Below are 17,800 nucleotides of genomic sequence, written 5' to 3'. Positions count from 1 at the left end.
GTAATATTTCATACTTAGCTCTGTATTCTTTCAGTTTTATATATCTGAACCTTCCTCTGGTTTCTTGTACGCCTTTCTGATATGATTTAATTTCAGCTTGTGGCCAGCTTTGGTACTCAGAAGAGGGGTAATTTGTCCTTTAGGTTCTTCACCCAGGGGAGTCAATGTTGTTAGGAAATGAGGAGTGAGAGCCCGGTAAGCTTCCTCCTCCCAGCAGAGGGATACACGGCAATGCTGCCTCTCTTGCGTCTTCTCTCCACAATGCCTTATCTCTCATGTTCAGCCTTGGCTGCTATAATACCTACTCTTTCCGCAGAGTGTTTTACATGAACAAATAAAGCGATTTATGGAGTATTTACACACTGACTAGTGACTAATTATACACCTGCAAGCAGTGTAAGCATTCAAGACAAGCAGCATTCCTCTACATTAGCCTCCCTTAGGAAGGCAGCTCAGACCTCGTGGCAGAGAGAAATCGTCTGGACAGTCAAGCTTGGCTCCAACACCAGATCGTTCAATGCAGGAACAGTGTACAATCCATGCATGGCACCTCTGGGCTTGGTTACCTGGCAAAGCCTTGGAAAGCTTACAAATGGAGACAACGAATGAATGGATGGGAATAATCCATCAGATTTCACTGCAAATACGATCAAAGTCAGACACAACAAAACAATGGCCACAAAAAAACATGCAGTACTATGAGATCACTTGTTGGGTATGTTTTATGAAGAGCCAGAGGACAGAAGGAGGTTGTCATGTTTTCTGATAAAAATGATTAGAGATGAAGTTATAACTGTTCTAAATGGTGAGAAAAGGTTAGTGTTAAATGCTCATGCCAACCCCAGGAAGCCTCTTGGAATACTGTGGGGGTGGGGGGAAAACTGTAATATCAGGAGGACACTATTGGGGGGGCGGCGGCAGCTAGGAAGTGCTGTCCTCTGGACATGCCATGTCAGCAGCATACATGAATGCAGCTTCTGGGTTATCCTCACAAGATCCAAGCAGTCAAAACTCCAGTAGTGGATGGAAGATGGGCTCATGAGGCACCTCTACACCTAAAGCGCCACTGTTGTTGATGCTTGCTGGGTGAGTCATTTTCCTTTGGGGTACGGTAAGTTCCCATGTCCTAACTACAATCCCATATCCACGAGAATGTCAGCAGCAACAGTTGGGCTCAGTGGGTTATTTTAAAAAGGGAGACAGGATGCAAGTGGGAGAGGGGTGTGCTAAAGGGTCTTGGTGCTGAGTGGGGTGCTGAGTGGGAGTGGAAATTCAGTGTAGATGTAAAGATACATTGTATGTGCATATGGACTTCTCAAAGAAAAAATAAAAATATTCTTAAAAGGACAGGGATGATAAAGATTACCATTTAATGGATGTCTAGTATGTGTTAATCTCTTGTGTTCATGGTCTGGTGTATAGGTGCTTATGTGTATGGGGGCATGTACATGTACATACGGAGGTCAGTAAACAACTTCAGGAACATTCCTCAGGCACCATTCACCTTGGTTTTGAGGCAGGGTTTCTCATTGGTCTAGGGCTCGCCAAGTTGTCTAGACAAGCTGGGTAGTACTCCCTAGGGATTTGTCTAGCTTCATCTCCCCAGTACTGGAATTACAAGAATGGGCTACCACCCAGCTTTTCATATAGATGGTTGAAAATCAGGTCCTCATGCTTAGAAGCCAAGCACTTCACCAAATGAAATATCCCTCCAACCCCTAACTTCTTTATGTATATCCATTTATTTAGTTTGCTGTCATCATCTTCATTTAGCACACACTCAAGATTGAGGCTCAAAGAATTAAAATAACTTTCTCAAGGTACATGGATTCTTAAAGGTAACAGAAACTAAAATTTATGTCTGTGTGACCTTTATTCCATCACAATGTATCAAAGATGGCAAGTATTTACAAGTTGTAAATCAATTGCACACATATGTGCACACATGTGTGTGGAGGAGGGGCTGCATGTCTGCCTCACTTTTGGGACACTGGAGCACTACTGGCAGTCCTGCTCAGGTATGCAGGATGCAATCTGAGGGTCTCTAGCCTAGCGAGAATAAAAGGTTCAGTGGGGCTCTGGCCTAGCCCAAACAGCCAGTGTTATAACTCTGGGAGAAGGAAGCCTGGGTAGGGCAGGCAGGCAGACCTCTTTGCTACCCATGAGCCAGTGGCCATGAGCTGTAGCCAGAGACAATAAATGAGTGGCAGGATGTGGCTACAATGGACAGGACAGTGAACAGCAGAGAGAGTGTGAGCCCTGCTTGCTGGGTGGACCCAAGGTCCAGTGATGAATGCTTCAGGAGAGAAGACTCTTTCCAAGAGTTACGGCTCAATAAAACAGCCACCCAAAGATGATTCTCGATGAAATAATGCATGTGCTTTATTCCATGTGGATAGGGACCTTGTAAACATTTTGGGAGTAAGGTGGGATCCAGGGATAGATGCTTCCCCTTGGTTCAGTCTGTGATGTTAGGGATGCTTTATTTGCACGGGAAGGGCATCAGGTGTTGTCCCCGTATGACTGGTTGTCATGGCCCTCTCAATGGGGTGTTGTGCTTACTTGTTCCTGGACAGGTAGAGCCTGCCCAGGAGCTGGTTCCAATGCCTGCCATTCTCAATTATGATTCCCCAGATTTCTGAACCTACTTCAACCTTACCAGTTCTTCTGTCTGGTGGCACGGTCCACTTGCTGTTTGTGTGTGTGTGTGTGTGTGTGTGTGTGTGTGTGTGTGTGTGTGTGTGAAGCAGGCAATGTAGACTGAAGAAAGAATTGACAGTACTCCATTTATAAGGATACTAAGGAATTAAGTATGTTCAAAGTTCAATTTTTGGCACCTGGTATGTCTATATAAATTCAGAAGATGTTTTTGGATGACCTCAAACAGAAAATAGACAAGCAATTACACTTCAGGACAGAGTGGCAAGGTAAGCCTGCTAGAATATTTGCTGCTGGCGTCCAGAATGAAGTAATACTGCATGAAAATGGTAATTTAGGCAAAGCAAAGGACAACTAGTAAGAAATGCCAGCACTTGGTGGTGTCTCACCTTGCTACTCAGCCTCGCTTATAGGACAACTAGTAACAAATGCCAGCACTTGGTGGTACCTCACCTCGCTACTCAGCCTCGCTTATAGGACAACTAGTAACAAATGCCAGCACTTGGTGGTATCTCACCTCGCTACTCAGCCTCGCTTAAAGGTTGTTTCAAACATGTTTGCAAATTTTTCTGATGTGTCTCTTGTTGAAGGATGAGGTATCACGACTCTTCGCTTTAAGTCTAGGCCCTGACGAAGATTTCGAGATAGGAAGACAGGGCAGGAAGGAACAGATGCCAGAAGCATGAAGACTGAAACAGGAGAATGACCAATGACACCAGAAAGCCCTCTGATGGTGGGCTGAATGGGACAACACAGCAAGAACAGAAAAGCAAAACAGAATAAAACAGCAAACAGGTTCCCTCCAAACGCCAGGACTTCACGTTCAATGACTCTCATTACACTGGCCCTTTAAGACTCAGACCTTTCCTGGTTCTCAGGACAGCTTCCATTCTCAGGATTCTCCTTTTCTTTCTTCATAAATAGTTTATATTTTCCCTACTATTGCTGTGTCTCTGGTCCAGTTGTTGGCTCCAGGATGTGGATCTTGGAATTCACTGAGGGACAGAGTACAGCTGAAGGGTGGCATGTGCTATGGGTGATTCTGATGCTACTTGGCTAGATAGGTGCACAGCCAAACTGGATCATACAGCGAGCACTTAGGACTCAGAGTATGTAACTGAATGTAAGAGTTCATTTGTTGAGGTGTGGTATTTACTTTTGGAAACCAAAGGGTCAGGCCAAAGCATGGGAAAAACAAAGCAAAAGGGAAAGCGCAAAGGAAGCCATGAAATGAGACTGGGAACAGTCTATAGGACATGAGCGTTCAGAAGCACATATATAAGCAACACAAAGGTGTTGTGAGGCTTTGGGGGAGGGGTCCCGCTTAAGAATTAATAATGAACACATGGAGACCTCGATATAGAATAAAGCTGTTGACCTGTTTGTTGTGGCAGTCAGTCAGGTAGCCTAACTTAACCAGACTTCTCCACCATTGTGTCTCTTCACATCCCCCCCCACCAACCTCTGCTCTGTTCTAGTCTGCTTCTCTCTGTGTCCTCTCTGTCTGCTGGGTGGATCAATCTGTCTGCCTGGTCAGTCATTCTGCCACAGCCTCAGCCACAGCTCTTTATTCTACCAAATGCTACATTCCTTGTTCATCTGGTCTGAGCCAATCAGCAGCAGGACAACATGTGCTCCATCTCCCTATGTTGCCTTTTGGCACTGAGGGCTACATGACCTTCACCAAGGATGCTTGCTTTTTAGCATGCAGAGAACCATCTTTTGGGCAGGTGAGGAAAGGCACACATTTACTTATAGGAAGCAGGTAATGGGCCATAGAAATGCAATACCAAATATCCCGCCAGCACTTGGCTCTGTCAGCACAGCAATTAACAATTGAAAGTACAGGTGCACACCCACAGAACCATTTGATACAGCATATATGGGGGTTGGGGAGGGGTTAGGCTATCCTAACATGAAGGTAGCTAATCTAGGAATGTAATGACTTATCTTCTCACTGTATGGAAACGAGACAGGCCCTGTCTGACATACCAGTGAAGGGAAATCTTCAACAGTGGACCAAATTTTGGACAATGAACACAGACACACATTTTGACCAGAAGAAGAAACAGCCAGATGTATAATTTATACTGATTCCTGGGCTAGATGGTCAGGGGCTTGGAAAGAGCATGATTAGGAGACTGGTGGGAAAGTTATTTGGGGGAAGAAGTATATGGGTAGATCTCTCCAAATGGGCAAAGAATGTGAAGATACTTGGGTCCCATGTAAATGCTCCTCAGAAAGAGACTTCAGCAGAGTAGTTGAATAATCAAGTAGAGAGGGTGACCCCTCTGTGGACAGTCAGCCTTTTCCCCCAGTCATCCTTGTAGAATGAGAAATGACATTATGAAGACACAATTACAACACTTCAACACCTGTTAGGAGACAATAGCCCGAGGGGCTGTGGCAGGGGTCTCCAGAAGGTAGTATGTGCTTTAAGTAAGCATCCATTATATGTTGCCATTTCTCCTCCGGCTACCACAAGACCAGGAATGAGGGTGTGGAGTGGAAAGGATTCTACTCAGCATCACCCTATTGATCCGCTAGGGAAACTTTGCTTCCTGTTCCCACAACCTTATGCTTTGCTGGCTTAGAAGTTTGGGCTGATGGTAGGATCCCTTGAAGAAGACAAAACAAGTAGCCTACTGAACTGAGTGCTCAGACTTCCTCCTGACCTCTGATGCCCTTAAGTCAACAGGCTAAGAAAGGAAGAGCAGCATTAGGAGGGACTGATTTAGCTATACTGTGGGTAAAGTGGATTGCTTCTCTACATTGGAGGTAAAGAAGATTATGTCTGGAGTACAAGAGATTCTTTTGGTATCTTCTTTTGGAGTACAGGGTGTCTCTTGGTATCAGCGTATCCTATAATTAAAATCAATGGAAAACTACAGCAATCCAATTCAGGCAGGGTGACAAAGGACAGGGTCACTCCTCGAAGAAAAGAATTAAGACTTGCTGAGGTACTTGCTGAGGGTGGAGGAAATTCAAAATGGGAGGCAGAGAAAGGTAGCTATGAATATCAGCTTGTAGCAGAGGAATGTAATTATGGACATCAGCTAAGGTCATATGACCAGTTGAAGAAATGGGAATTATAACTGACAAGAGTGTTTCTGTCTTATTTGGTTGAGAACATGTTGGTTAAGATATTTGCATTTTCTTTCCTCTTTTTTTTTTTACTCTAAAATATATTTATTCTAATGAATGAATATAGAATCATGTAATTTAACATCCACTGAAATAACAGCAGTGTTTAAGCGCTATTAATTTATATTGTCATATTTAAAAGGCTTTTCTCAGGGATTTTGCCACTTATTCTAAAATGTATCACAGATTTGCAGTTGTATGTGGAATAGTTGTAGTGGAATCCTGTGAAGGACTTTCTTGATCAGACAATTTGAAGCAGAAAGACCCACACTAAAGCTAGGTGACACCTTCTGGTGACAGCCCAAATAGAAGTACATGTAAGGAAACTTTGCTTTTTGCCTGTTTGTTCTCCCTCTTGCTGGCAAATTTATCTATTCTGCTGCTGCTGCTGCTGCTGCTGCTGTATTCCTTCCCCAATGTGAAGGAGACTGATGGTCTCAGCCACTTCAAGGTTAAATGGAAAGAGGAATGAAACAAAATGGCTTAGCTGACTTCATCCCCAGAGTCCTCTCCAGTTCAGCTTGCCAGATATGGAACAAGAGCTTAACAATATCTTGTAAACATCGGATGAATGAGCAATGTGTGAGATGGCACTGGCTGTGCAGAATGGATATATCTCATGTCCAGCTGAGTTGTATTTTCTAGACACTAAAAAGACTTTAGGTTAACATACAATTATTGCCAACAATATTTTAGGACTTTTGAGAATTAGGCAAATCTGATACGGTCCCAAAGTCTTATTCTCATAAGGGTGAATCCTGTAAACTTTAGGTAGATGAACTTGGTATCTGGAGCATTTTCTAGCCCAAATTATTGATTGTTATTATTATTATTATTATTTTGGTCTTCAATAAAACCCTTCACATGAATTGATAAAGTTGTTAGTTTGGATTTCTGCATGAACACATCAGTTTTTAATGATGCTGCCTGGTATGATAAGATCTGGTTGCATAGTTGGAATAGCTGTAAGCAAAGAGCTCTTTCTGGCACACTGCATTCTATTTTACTAAAAGCAGGCCTGCAGATTCTCTTAGAGCTCCATGTTTTGGTGCTGTCATTTCTAAATCTTTTAAGACCTGGGAGTACGTTTCCGAAGTCTTGGTAGTCTTATGGCATGCCGATGCAGTTGCGGAACACACACTGGTCAGTTGTAAGTAACTTACCCCAATCTACAATCACTTAGAAAAATAATCTTAATTAAGAAAGTATTTGCATCAGGTTGACCTGTAGACATGTTCGTGGGGGAATTGTTCTGATTGCTAAGTGACCCACATCACTGTGGGTAGCATTATTCCCAAGGTTGGACCTGGAGCTATGTGAGAGGAGAGAAGACTAGGTGAGAACTGACCAGTAGGCAGCAAGGATCCATGAACTTATTCTCTTGCCTGTGGATGTGGTACTTTTAAGTTCCTGTCTTGACTTCTTTGCAATAACAGATTGAAACCTGGGATTGTAAGATGAATACTCTTTTCTCCCCTATATTGTATTTCATCAGGTTGTTTATCCCAGCAACAGAAATGAAACTAGGACAACAATAAAGATGAGAAGGCCACTGGGATATTGAATGATGGACTTCATGCCACAAAGCTCTCAAGAGGTGGTGATTATGAATATGTTTCATAATGAAGAAATTCACTAAAGAAATTATAGACCCCCACTTAAGCATTCACTCCTTATCAAAAACTCTAGCCTATATCAAAAAAAAAAGAGCAGAAGTGAGAAAATGCAGTAGGAATAATTTAAGAGTTGTCTAAATTTGAGGCTGGAACAATTGATCAGGGGTTAAGAGTACCTAATATATGTGTTGAAAAAGTCTGAGGTTTTTTTTTTTTTTTTTTTTTTTAATTCTCTCCAAAACATCTCTATTCTTTAAAATAAAAATTAAAAAAACACAAAAAAACAAAAAAACAAAACAAACAAACAAAAAACCCAAACAGGTGATGGTTTTCAAATTCTGAGGGAGATCAATTCAAAATCACTTTCTGGTATTTTCTATTTTATTCAATGGACAGATTTCTGTTTGGGGCAAGTTCAACTCCCAGAACAAATCTAAATCCAAGTCTTTATGTTGCTATGATGTGTATGTCCATCACATTGTCTGGCTTCTGCATATATTCTTGGGAGCAGTCTAACTATTGGATCATATGTGTGCTCTGTCTTCTATCAAGTGAAAACTTTATATAGATTCATGTATAATTGGAAAAAAAAAGGAAATCCTCTCCCACTTCTGTCAGTCTTTTATAAAGACAGTCAGGGAGATGGCTCAATCGATAAAGTGAATCTGTGGAGCATGGGAGCCTGAGTCTGATCCAGAGACCCCATGTGAAATGCCAGGCATAGAGACCATGACCCCAGTGCCAGTGAGGTGGAGACAGAAGGATCCCTGGGTTTTTCGGACCTGTCAATCAAGCCAGCAGGTGAGTTCCATGTTCAGTGAGAATTGACTGAGAGAGATATTCTACATTTACCTCTGGCATCCATACAATGTGCATGTGTATGCACACACCTACACCACCCACACACATGGATAATGTCTTATTTTTGGCCAACTAAGAGTTTATGTTCAGTTAGAGATGAGAGGCCTAAACTTTGCAAACCCCGTGGTGTGAATTCCCTTTTAATGGCTGTGTACCAAGGACCCAAACAACAGCACATTCAAACAGCTGGTCTGTCAGAGAACACCTTGTTATGTTTTCTTGACCTCAGACTGTATGGGCTGTTTTGGTAACCACAGCTAATGTGACCTCTGCATTTTAGGTTTCTGTCAGGGCCTCCCAGTTTACAACATATAATCTTCCCGTCTCCTTCTCAGTGACTTCTTGCTAGAGTTTGCTTGTTTACCTACAGTGACCTGGTTTCCTTTGAGGTTTGTTTACTCTTTGTTGAGTGATGATCCATCTTAGGCCTCACAAGGACCATGTGACTTTATTTATTGATTTTAGTTGCCAATGCTTCCTAAGATAATCACCTGAAAACATCTGTATTACAACACTAGAGGGTAAATGCCCTCGTTACCCTCTTCAGTTTTAGAACCTTGGTGACTCAGACCTGCCCTGATTTCTAACCCTTGCCCTCAAATACATGGCTTTCATTTAATTTGTGTGTGTGTGTGTGTGTGTGTGTGTGTGCGTGCAGCCAGTATTGATCTTAGTAATATTCAGAGACTGGAAGCATAAAACCATAAGATTCAGCTGGGCTTGCCTACTTGTGACCACATCAATTTATGAGTATGTCTGCTATTTTCATTGTATTTCCCTTCACTGTTTATTAGAGTGTGGTCCAGTTTGGTGTTAGCTCATACAGACGAGGGCCAGTAACTGCAGAGACCATCTGATGACTTTATACACTTACCAGAGATTCAATTAAGAACTCAAGCTTCTTTGTTGTAAAACCAGATCACATTTGTAACTTCTAAATCAGGAAATTTTAGTATTTTTTTTTTTATCATCAAGTTAAGAACATGTTTGTAAGGCTGTGGGTAAAGCCACACTGAGAATTATCTATTAGCTCCTTGGGATATGTTATACAGAAGAGAAACAAATTCCCTCATAGGGGAGGAGGAAAGCTATTAGACCCTCCCCTGAGACCTCAGCCAGCCTTCTTGCACTTCCCTGCCACCTGTATGGCATTCTGTTCTAGCTGTGCATGTTCTCTTTGTTCTAGGAAGTAGAAGTTTACAGAAGATGGGACTTAGCTGAAGGAGGGTATTCCATCTGTGCAGCTACAGAGGAATCAACAACCAAGCAAATGTGAGGCTTTGGTGATGTGACTGCCTTGAAGTCACTCACATACCAGTACGCAACCCTTCATTTATGTTCCTGTAAGTATGTCCAATAAACTCACTGGGTCACCAAATCAAACTCTGGTAGAATCATTCTTTGGTCTGACATTGGTGATCTAAGGTGAGAGGCACAGATGTTTCTCAGTGTGCTGTGGTGGTCTGAATGAGAGTGGCTTCACAGGCTCACATATCTGAGCATTTATCCTCAGTTGGTGGCACTGTTTGAGATGGATAGAAGGTGTGGCCTTATTGGAGGAAGTGTTCCACTTGGGGTGGGCTTTGAGGCTTCAAAAGACTCGTGTCATTCACAGTTAGCTCTTTCTGTCTCCTGCTTGTGGATCATGATGTGAGGTTTCAGTTGTTTCTGCTACCATACCTTTTCTCTGCCATCATGGCCATAAGCTTATGGCTTAGTTTGGGTTTCGTTGCTGTGTAGAGACACAATGACCAAGGTAACTCTTAAAAAGAGAACATCTAATTGGGGCTGGCTTACAGTTCTAGAAGTTCAATCCATTATCATCATGGTGAGAAAAACAGCATCATGCAGGCAGACATGGTACTGGGAGAGCCAAGAGTTCTACATCTTCATCCAAAGGCAGCAGCAGGAGACTGGCTTCTGCAGGCAGCCAGGAAGAAGTTCTCTTTTCCACACTGAGTAGAGCTTGAGCACTAGGAGTCCTCAAAGCCCTTCTACACAGTGACACACTTCCTCCAACACGGCCACACCGATTCCAACAAGGCCACACTTCCCACACCATGGAAAGTACCACTTCCCATGGGTCAAGCATAATAGTCAAACCACCAGAGCTCAATTAAACACTTTTTTAAAAATTGTCATGGTCCTGGTATTTTGTCATAGCAATAGCAAAGTAACTAAGATGGTAGCCTTTTGATAGGCAGAACTATATTCTCAATGTTCTACAATTTCCCAAGCCAGTCTTGAAATGATTTGCACAACATAATAGTCTTCATGCTCTGGATCATGTAGAATCAATTTGAACAAGATATTGCCACAGTGTTTTCTCTCAAATTGGTCTCTAGCCAGACCTGATGACATTTGCCTGTACTTCCAGCACTCAGAGGGCTGAGGGAGGGAGATTGAAAGTTTTGGGCTAGCCTGAGTAACATAACAAGATATTCTTCTCAAAAGAACAAATGAACCAAATGAGCAAAAAGGTCTATAATCATCAAATTTTTTCCTAAGGGAGTGTAAACTTCCATGTGTTTTAAATAAAGACCAAATAATGGTTGGGTAGACTGAACAAACAAGGGTTTGATAGAGGTACCAGTCGAGATCACGCCACCACAAGGCAGTGTATTAAAAATACCCTTTATTTAAAAATAATCTGGACAACACTTGGTACAACACTTATGTTGTACAGCATCATGAAAATGTCTTTTACATTAATATTAAATATTTATATTGTGCTTGTGAAGTACAATGAAATGGTTTCTATTTATTCATGGCCTTAAGCCTAAGAACTTTCTATCTAAATTTAAATTTAAATTTACTGTAGCTACAGTAGGCTTAAGTAATACTATGAGCAAAATAAAATAGTTAAATAAAAACTATAAAATGAAGTCATGTGAAAACACCAGAGGACAGTGGTAGGACATTCCCACTATGCATCATGTGGCTTTCTTAAATATTTAGCCATCATTGTATCATTCACTAACACTATGGTGTTCCCAGAGTCAGTCTGGAAAGTGTTAAAACTCGTCATGGACAATCAAGTGTTGACTGTGTTCACTGTCACTGCCAATGGACAAGCTTATTGGCATATCCAATAAGGCAAGATCAGAAGGTTTTCCTTCTCTATCCCCCCAATATATTTTTCTTTAAAAATCATATGTAGTATGCACACTATGCAATGTGGGTCTTCAACCACACCCTTACAGCCAGTGATTTCACAGCTCGATCTCTCTCTCTCTCTCTGTGTGTGTGTGTGTGTGTGTGTGTGTGTGTGTGCACTCGTGAGCAAGCCAGAAGATATCCTCAAATGTCACTCATTCTCAGGAGCTTTCCACATTGCTGGTTTTTAGACAGAGTCTCTGGGGTGAAGCTCTGTAATTCACCTAGGCTGACTGGCCAGTAAGCTCTAGCTCTCCACCCGTCTCCACCTTGCCAGTGTTGGGATTGTAAGCACATGCCACCACACCTAGCTTTTTCCATGGCTTCTGAGGGCAGAACTTGGGTCCTCATGCCTATAAGTCAAATGCTGAACCAATGGAACCATCTTAGGCTCCTATTTTATGAATGTATTTGCTCACCTGAGTTATAGATTCGCATCTCCACTGCTCTGGAGGATATCTCTATCTGAACATTCTAAGTCCTTTGAAGTTATTCGAACCCAACTCAACTCTCAACTCTTTAGCTAAATCAACAGTGTTCTTCCACTGCCACTTCTCTGGCTCAGAACTTGGAAGTCACTTCCACTCAGTACTTTTCATCACTTTCACATCAGGGGACAGTTAGCTCTGCCAATTCTGTGACCCCTGCCATTGCCTCAGTAAATGCTTGCACCATGTCCCAGCTGACACTTGCAATCCTGCTGTCCTACATCCCCTGTCATTGGTCACCTTCCACACCAATCTATATTAAAATGGGGCATGTCTTATCTCAATGGGAGTTCTCTATTTGCTTATGTCTGTTTATGTGAGCTGGACTGGCTTGTTTTCCTGACATCTCTGCTTCCCTCGATGAATGTACTGAAGGTAAGTGCTCTATCTCATTTATTTCTGTGTCTCAATGAGTTTCTAACTGTTTACTGTATGCAATTGTTGACAAGGCTGTAGAGAGTGGCTAAGACCATAGGCATTGGAATTGAACAGATGTGTGTTGAGCTTCTGTCTCCTTTTCTATTTTATTGCCAAATGATGCTAGACTGTCTGCATTAGGGTTTCTTTAAGAGTGTATTAGGATTATACAAGAACTTTATTGAATGGGCCCAGGTCTGTCCTTCAGTGTAATTAAACTGGAATATGTACAGTATAGCTGGGGTCCTAGAAAGGTGTCAAACACAGGACATGAATTACTGTAATTTCACAGGTGGTCCTAATCTACAGTCATGCTGAGAACTACTCAGGTGTCGAATTCAGAGGGGTTAGGATGCATGATGTAAGAGTGAATTCAAGGGCTGCACAGATGGTTCAGTAGGTACAGTGCTTGCCATGGAAGAGTAAATGAATCAACCCTATGAAACCTGGGGATGGTAGCATGGACCTGTGATCCCAGTGCTGAGGCGGCAGAAACAGGAGGGTCCCTGAGGCTTGCTGGTCAGCCAGGAGAGCCAAGTTCACGAGCTTCGGGGTGAGTGAGAGACCTTGTCTCAAAAACTATGGTAGGGTGGGAATGAGAAAGACACCAAGTATCACTTCTTGGCACACACATGCACATACATACATGCACTAAACGTGTGCCTGTGTACACATGGGTGCCTCCCACCCCCCATGCACACCACAGTACCTGACACACAATACAGGGCCAATCATGATGCTAATATATAGCCTTCAGTTGTAGCTTTTTCCATCTTTGATTATTATCTTCCTCCCCTCTTCCCTCCACTCATCCTCGAGACTCAGCCTTTCTGCCAACTCTGGGAACATACTGAGTTTCCAGCTATTGTATCTTCAGAGTTATTCTTCAGCCTGCTCTCGGCAGATCCTTCACAGTTTTCAACTCTGACTTGAAATCACATTTAGTCTCCAAGTATCTCTGTTCATTCAAGGTACAGCTTGTTAACACTTGTGGTTTGAATATGCAGTATCTCCCCTAGGCTCATGTGTTTGGACACTGTTTCCAGCTCCTGGTGGTATTTAGGTAGTGGAGCCCTGCTGCAGAAAGTTGGTCACTGGGCTGAGCCTGGAGGCTTTGTAGTTAAGTCACATTTCCTGTCCATTCTCCAATACGATCAGCAGACTCATGCGCCTGTCCCCTTAGACTTTCCCACCATGACAGACTGCAGTCTTTCTTATGACATGATCTAAAATAAACTGCTCAAGTCATTTCTTGTCAGGTATTTAATCACAGCGATGAGAGAAATAACTAACATTGCTATTACATATAAATTTAACCATTTATTGTGGTTCTCTCACTAGACTGTAAGCAGCAAAAAAGAATTTGTCCATTTACTTTTTTCTTAAGGCCCAGTGCTTGATGTCTAGTAGCTGCTCAGGTTACAGTTGTAGAAGGGATGAATGAACTAAGAAATGATTCATCCTATAATCTTAAAGAGGCAAAATTTCTTTTTAGGCCCCTTAAGTTATGTATCTGTGTTAGTCTGTTTTGTTATGCTTGCGATAATAAACTATCTGGGACTGGGTCCTTTTTATGGAGATTTTTACTTAGCTCACAGTTTTGGAAGGTCAAAGTCTAAGACACTTGGCCAGGCTGGTTGAACCTGGGGAGGGCCTTTTACCTATGAGGCAACATGGTAGATAATATAGAGGAGACACGTGTAAGAGGGCAGGAACTTGCCGAGAGGCAAGAGGCTTGCTCTTCTTATAACAACCTGCTCTCTGATAATGAATTCACTCATACCAGTCTTTAATCACCCCATTCATGAGAGTGGAGCCCAGATTGCATAATTGCTGTTTATTAGGCCCTGCCTATATCTTAAAGGTTCTACTACAGTGGTTGATCTCCCCATACTAGGGCAGATTTCCATAAGCCTGGCATTAGAGAAGCTATGGCCAAACAAAAGCAGTATTTCACATTAAAACCTCCAGCTTTGGTGATACAGACACATGACCCCTGTGACCCCAGCACTTAGGAGGCAGAGGCTGAAGGATCTCTACAGGTTCAAGGCCAGCCTGGTCTGCATAGTGAGTTTCAGGTCAGCCCCTGCTACACAGTGAGATCTTGACTCAAATATGACCACAAACAAACAAACAAAAACTACCATAAAAAAAATAAGATAGTTTTTAGAATTTGGGGTTCCAGTTATTGAATAGAAAAACCTGCCATGTTCTTTGGTTTTACTGTCTGGATGCTTTTAATTTGGGTAAGATTTCCAAGTGCCAGGTTCTCAGAACCTTAACTGAAGTATCCGCCCACATCCAATAATTACCATTAAGTCTGAAGGTGTCTGCTAGCTGCTCAGGTTGAAGTTGTAGAAGAGATAAATGAAATTGTAAATGATTCATCTTATAATCTCAAAGAAGCAAAAGTTCTTTCTGCTTTTCTTGCTTTACAGAAGTAAATGAAGTAAATGAAGCTCTTAGGGAAGTGAAGGCATCCCAATGACTTCTGTGGATGTTTGCTTATATTAAGCAGCAGTGTTTATTCTTTCTAATTTGCCCAATGGTCTCTCTCACGGAAAGAACAATCAAGAAGTATTATTGGGGCAGGGCAACAGCAGAACTATCGAATCACTGATATTTCTAGTGGTTAAAAGGACTTTAAAAATTAGCAGGTTCACTATTTTACTTCATATCTATAAAAAGAAAAACTGAATTTCTAGTGGTTAAAAGGACTTTAAAAATTAGCAGGTTCACTATTTTACTTCGTATCTATAAAAAGAAAAACCTAGAAAAAAAAAAGGATCAATTGGGCCTGACTTCACATATGGAGTCAGTGCTGAGACACAACTGAGCTTTCAAAAAGTCTTCACCAGCAGTCCAATGGCACAGAACCAACTTCAAAGTAAGCCAAAATAAATATGATCTCACCGCCCTCTTAAGTCATACCCTGACATAAGTTTGCTTTGAATTTTCATGTTGCTGTGAAAAACAAATGCTTGGCAAAAGGACTTGAGGGAGGATGGGTTTATTTTGGCTCCCATTAAGGAAGGACACAGGCCATCACCATGGGTAAGGTACGGAGGCGAGCGTGAGGTCACACTGACTGAATAGGCAGGAAAGAAACAGAAAACTGAGAGGAGTGTTGATGCTCAGTGAGCTTTCTCTTTTTTATTCAACTCATGACCCTAATGGGGCTGTTCACATCCACGTGCTTCTTCCTTCCTTCTTTCCCAAAATGTTTCTAGAAACATCCCTCAGACATACAACCAGAGGTATTTCCATAGCGATTCTCAATCCTGCCAAGTTGACAATTAACCATCCCATGTGTATTTTTATTTCTCCTTATAAAACTCTTCATCTGTGCAGCAGAATTAGCCTAGGCTTTCAATTACTATGCATAAAAACCTGCAGGAATTAAATTTAAGATTAGCTAGACAAAAACCATTAGAAATACATGAAAAGCCATATTAGTTCATGCTGAGTCTTCTGGTCCAAGTTTAGTTTCTCTTACTTTTAAGAAATAAATGTGTTGATAAAATGATCAGAAACTGTTAAAGATGCATCTATCTGATTGTTTGTTAGTTCAAAGTAAATGAAAACAAAGGCATTTAACCAAATGACATTCTCTTGCTAAATTATAGCAATTACTTTAGGCCCATAGTTCCTACAAAACTCTCCTTAAGACCAATGCAATCAGACCACAACCATAATATATTTTTGATTAAGCTCCCTCAAAAGATATATTGAACAGCCCAGAGGAGGTAATCAAGCCACTTATTAGCCTTTAAAAACACTCTGTAGAGGAATGTAATGGTGGGCAGGGAAAATGATCAAAATATATTGTATATGTATGAAATTTTTCTTTAAAAAAAAAGAGTCCTTAAGGACTTCATGCAATGCATTTTCATATTTACTCCCCACTTCCCTGACACATCTCCCGGATTCACCCTCCACTTCCCCACTCGAACTTCAAGACCTTAAAATTTTCAAGGAATAAAGAAAACAAAACTTCTCTGTACCATTTTCTATCCAAAACAACAGCTCATCTGCACCATCTCCAAAGTGCACAATATCCACTCTCTAATTATGGGTTCCAGTTCTAAAAGGAAGGTCTTAGCTGGGCGTGGTGGCGCACACTTCTGATCCTAGTACCAAGGAAGCAGAGACAAGTAGCTCTCGGTGAGTTCTGCCTGGTCTACCTGGGTAGCGTCAGACCGGCTAAGGCTACACAGTGTGACCCTGTCTCAAGAAGGAAGCGCTTTAAGTCAAAGCAGATTTTGACAGTTAAGAGGTGATAAGGTTTTGTGTTGCTTGGTCTTTGACGCAAGTCTCTCGAGAGTCCGGCTGATGCAAAGTGCTGCCTTTAATCCGTATTCAGAAAGGATACTGAGGCACACTCCAAGGCGGGAAGAAGTTGCAGGCGACAACCGTGGAGCCTGTCACCGGGCTGGCAACTGCGGCCCACGCAGAGGGTGGAGTCTCGGGCTGCGCGCGCGTGCGTGCGTGCACGCACGAGTCCCTCACTCCGCCCACAGAGTCCAGGCGCCCGTCAGAACCTCTGACTCCCGAGGGCACCAACAACAGCTGATTTCGCAGCTCCCAGACAGGGTCCCCGCCTCCTTCCAGCCCGGAGCGCCCCGCACACCGGAAGTCCTTTTGCCCCGTCTCCGCAGAGCGGAGGCAGTGTGCGCAGAGGCAACCGGAAGCTCCTCTGCCCTTACCGTCTGCGTGAAGCGGCCGGGCCGCGCAGGCGCAGTGCGGCTCAGGCGGAGCTGTGGGAGGGGAGTAGGTCGGGGGCCGGTCCCTGAAGATGGCGGAGGCGGGGGTGAACTGGGGGTCTCCGGGCAGAGCTCAGGTGAGCTTATTTGGCCGGGAACGGCTCGAGGACGGCGGTGGCTTTTGGGAAGAGGAGCTGTTTATGTTTTAACGTTGCAGGCTGGCAACACTCCTAGCTGGTGTTAGGGGATCCAGGACCCGCAGGTGGGGCCTGCTGGGGCGAGGGGTCCCCGGCTTACCTGGAGAGAGGTCAGCGAGATCTAGGGAAAAAACAGCGGGCTCATGGAGGGACAGGCTTTGGGGGGTGCCGAGGTTCCTGGACAGTGGAGGACTGTCAGAGTGGAAGAAGGCTGGAGGACGGCGGAAAGGGCGACCCTGGAGGTCTGTTTGGGGACAGAGATGGGCCAGCTGTCTAGTGTACACCTGCCCGGACTCGGTGCCTTGTAGTCTGGGAGGAAGACTCAGGCTTGTATGGGAGATGGATGGAAATTAGGTACATAACCGTAGGAAGTTTAGAATCTACCGAAATAAGAGGACTCCTGAGTTGAAGAATAGGGGTTGTGAATCGGAAGTGAATACCTTTTAGGTATGTATCAGTGCGTGCTGCCAAGCAGTTGTTGCCAGGGCCTAGAAGTCGGTTGGTGATAGTAAATGGGGCTTTAGCGTCATTCTGTGGGGATGAGCCGGCTGGTAAAGGGA

At 43.1% G+C, this 17,800-nt stretch overlaps 1 protein-coding gene across 3 annotated transcripts in view; it reads left to right on the top strand.

Annotated features, from left to right (window-relative positions):
• The first annotated feature begins 12,214 nt into the window (after positions 1-12,214).
• Insig2 (insulin induced gene 2) overlaps positions 12,215-17,800 on the top strand; it is a 29,127-nt gene continuing 23,541 nt past the window's right edge. Inside the window, exon 1 of one of the 3 annotated variants that reach the window (XM_085840603.1) lies at positions 12,215-12,298. The gene's annotated coding sequence lies outside the window, so the exon portion shown is untranslated. Of the gene's footprint in view, positions 12,299-16,788; positions 17,181-17,800 lie in introns of those variants that run through there. The other 2 variants (XM_021149934.3, XM_021150000.3) reach the window with 2 other exon arrangements.

This window comes from Mus caroli, unplaced genomic scaffold (genome assembly GCF_978045245.1).
Source record: "Mus caroli unplaced genomic scaffold, Mus_caroli_1 scaffold_1, whole genome shotgun sequence".
In the NCBI taxonomy this organism is placed as follows: domain Eukaryota; kingdom Metazoa; phylum Chordata; class Mammalia; order Rodentia; family Muridae; genus Mus; species Mus caroli.
Note: the sequence above shows the minus strand (reverse complement) of the source record. Positions and strands in the feature narration are given on the sequence as shown.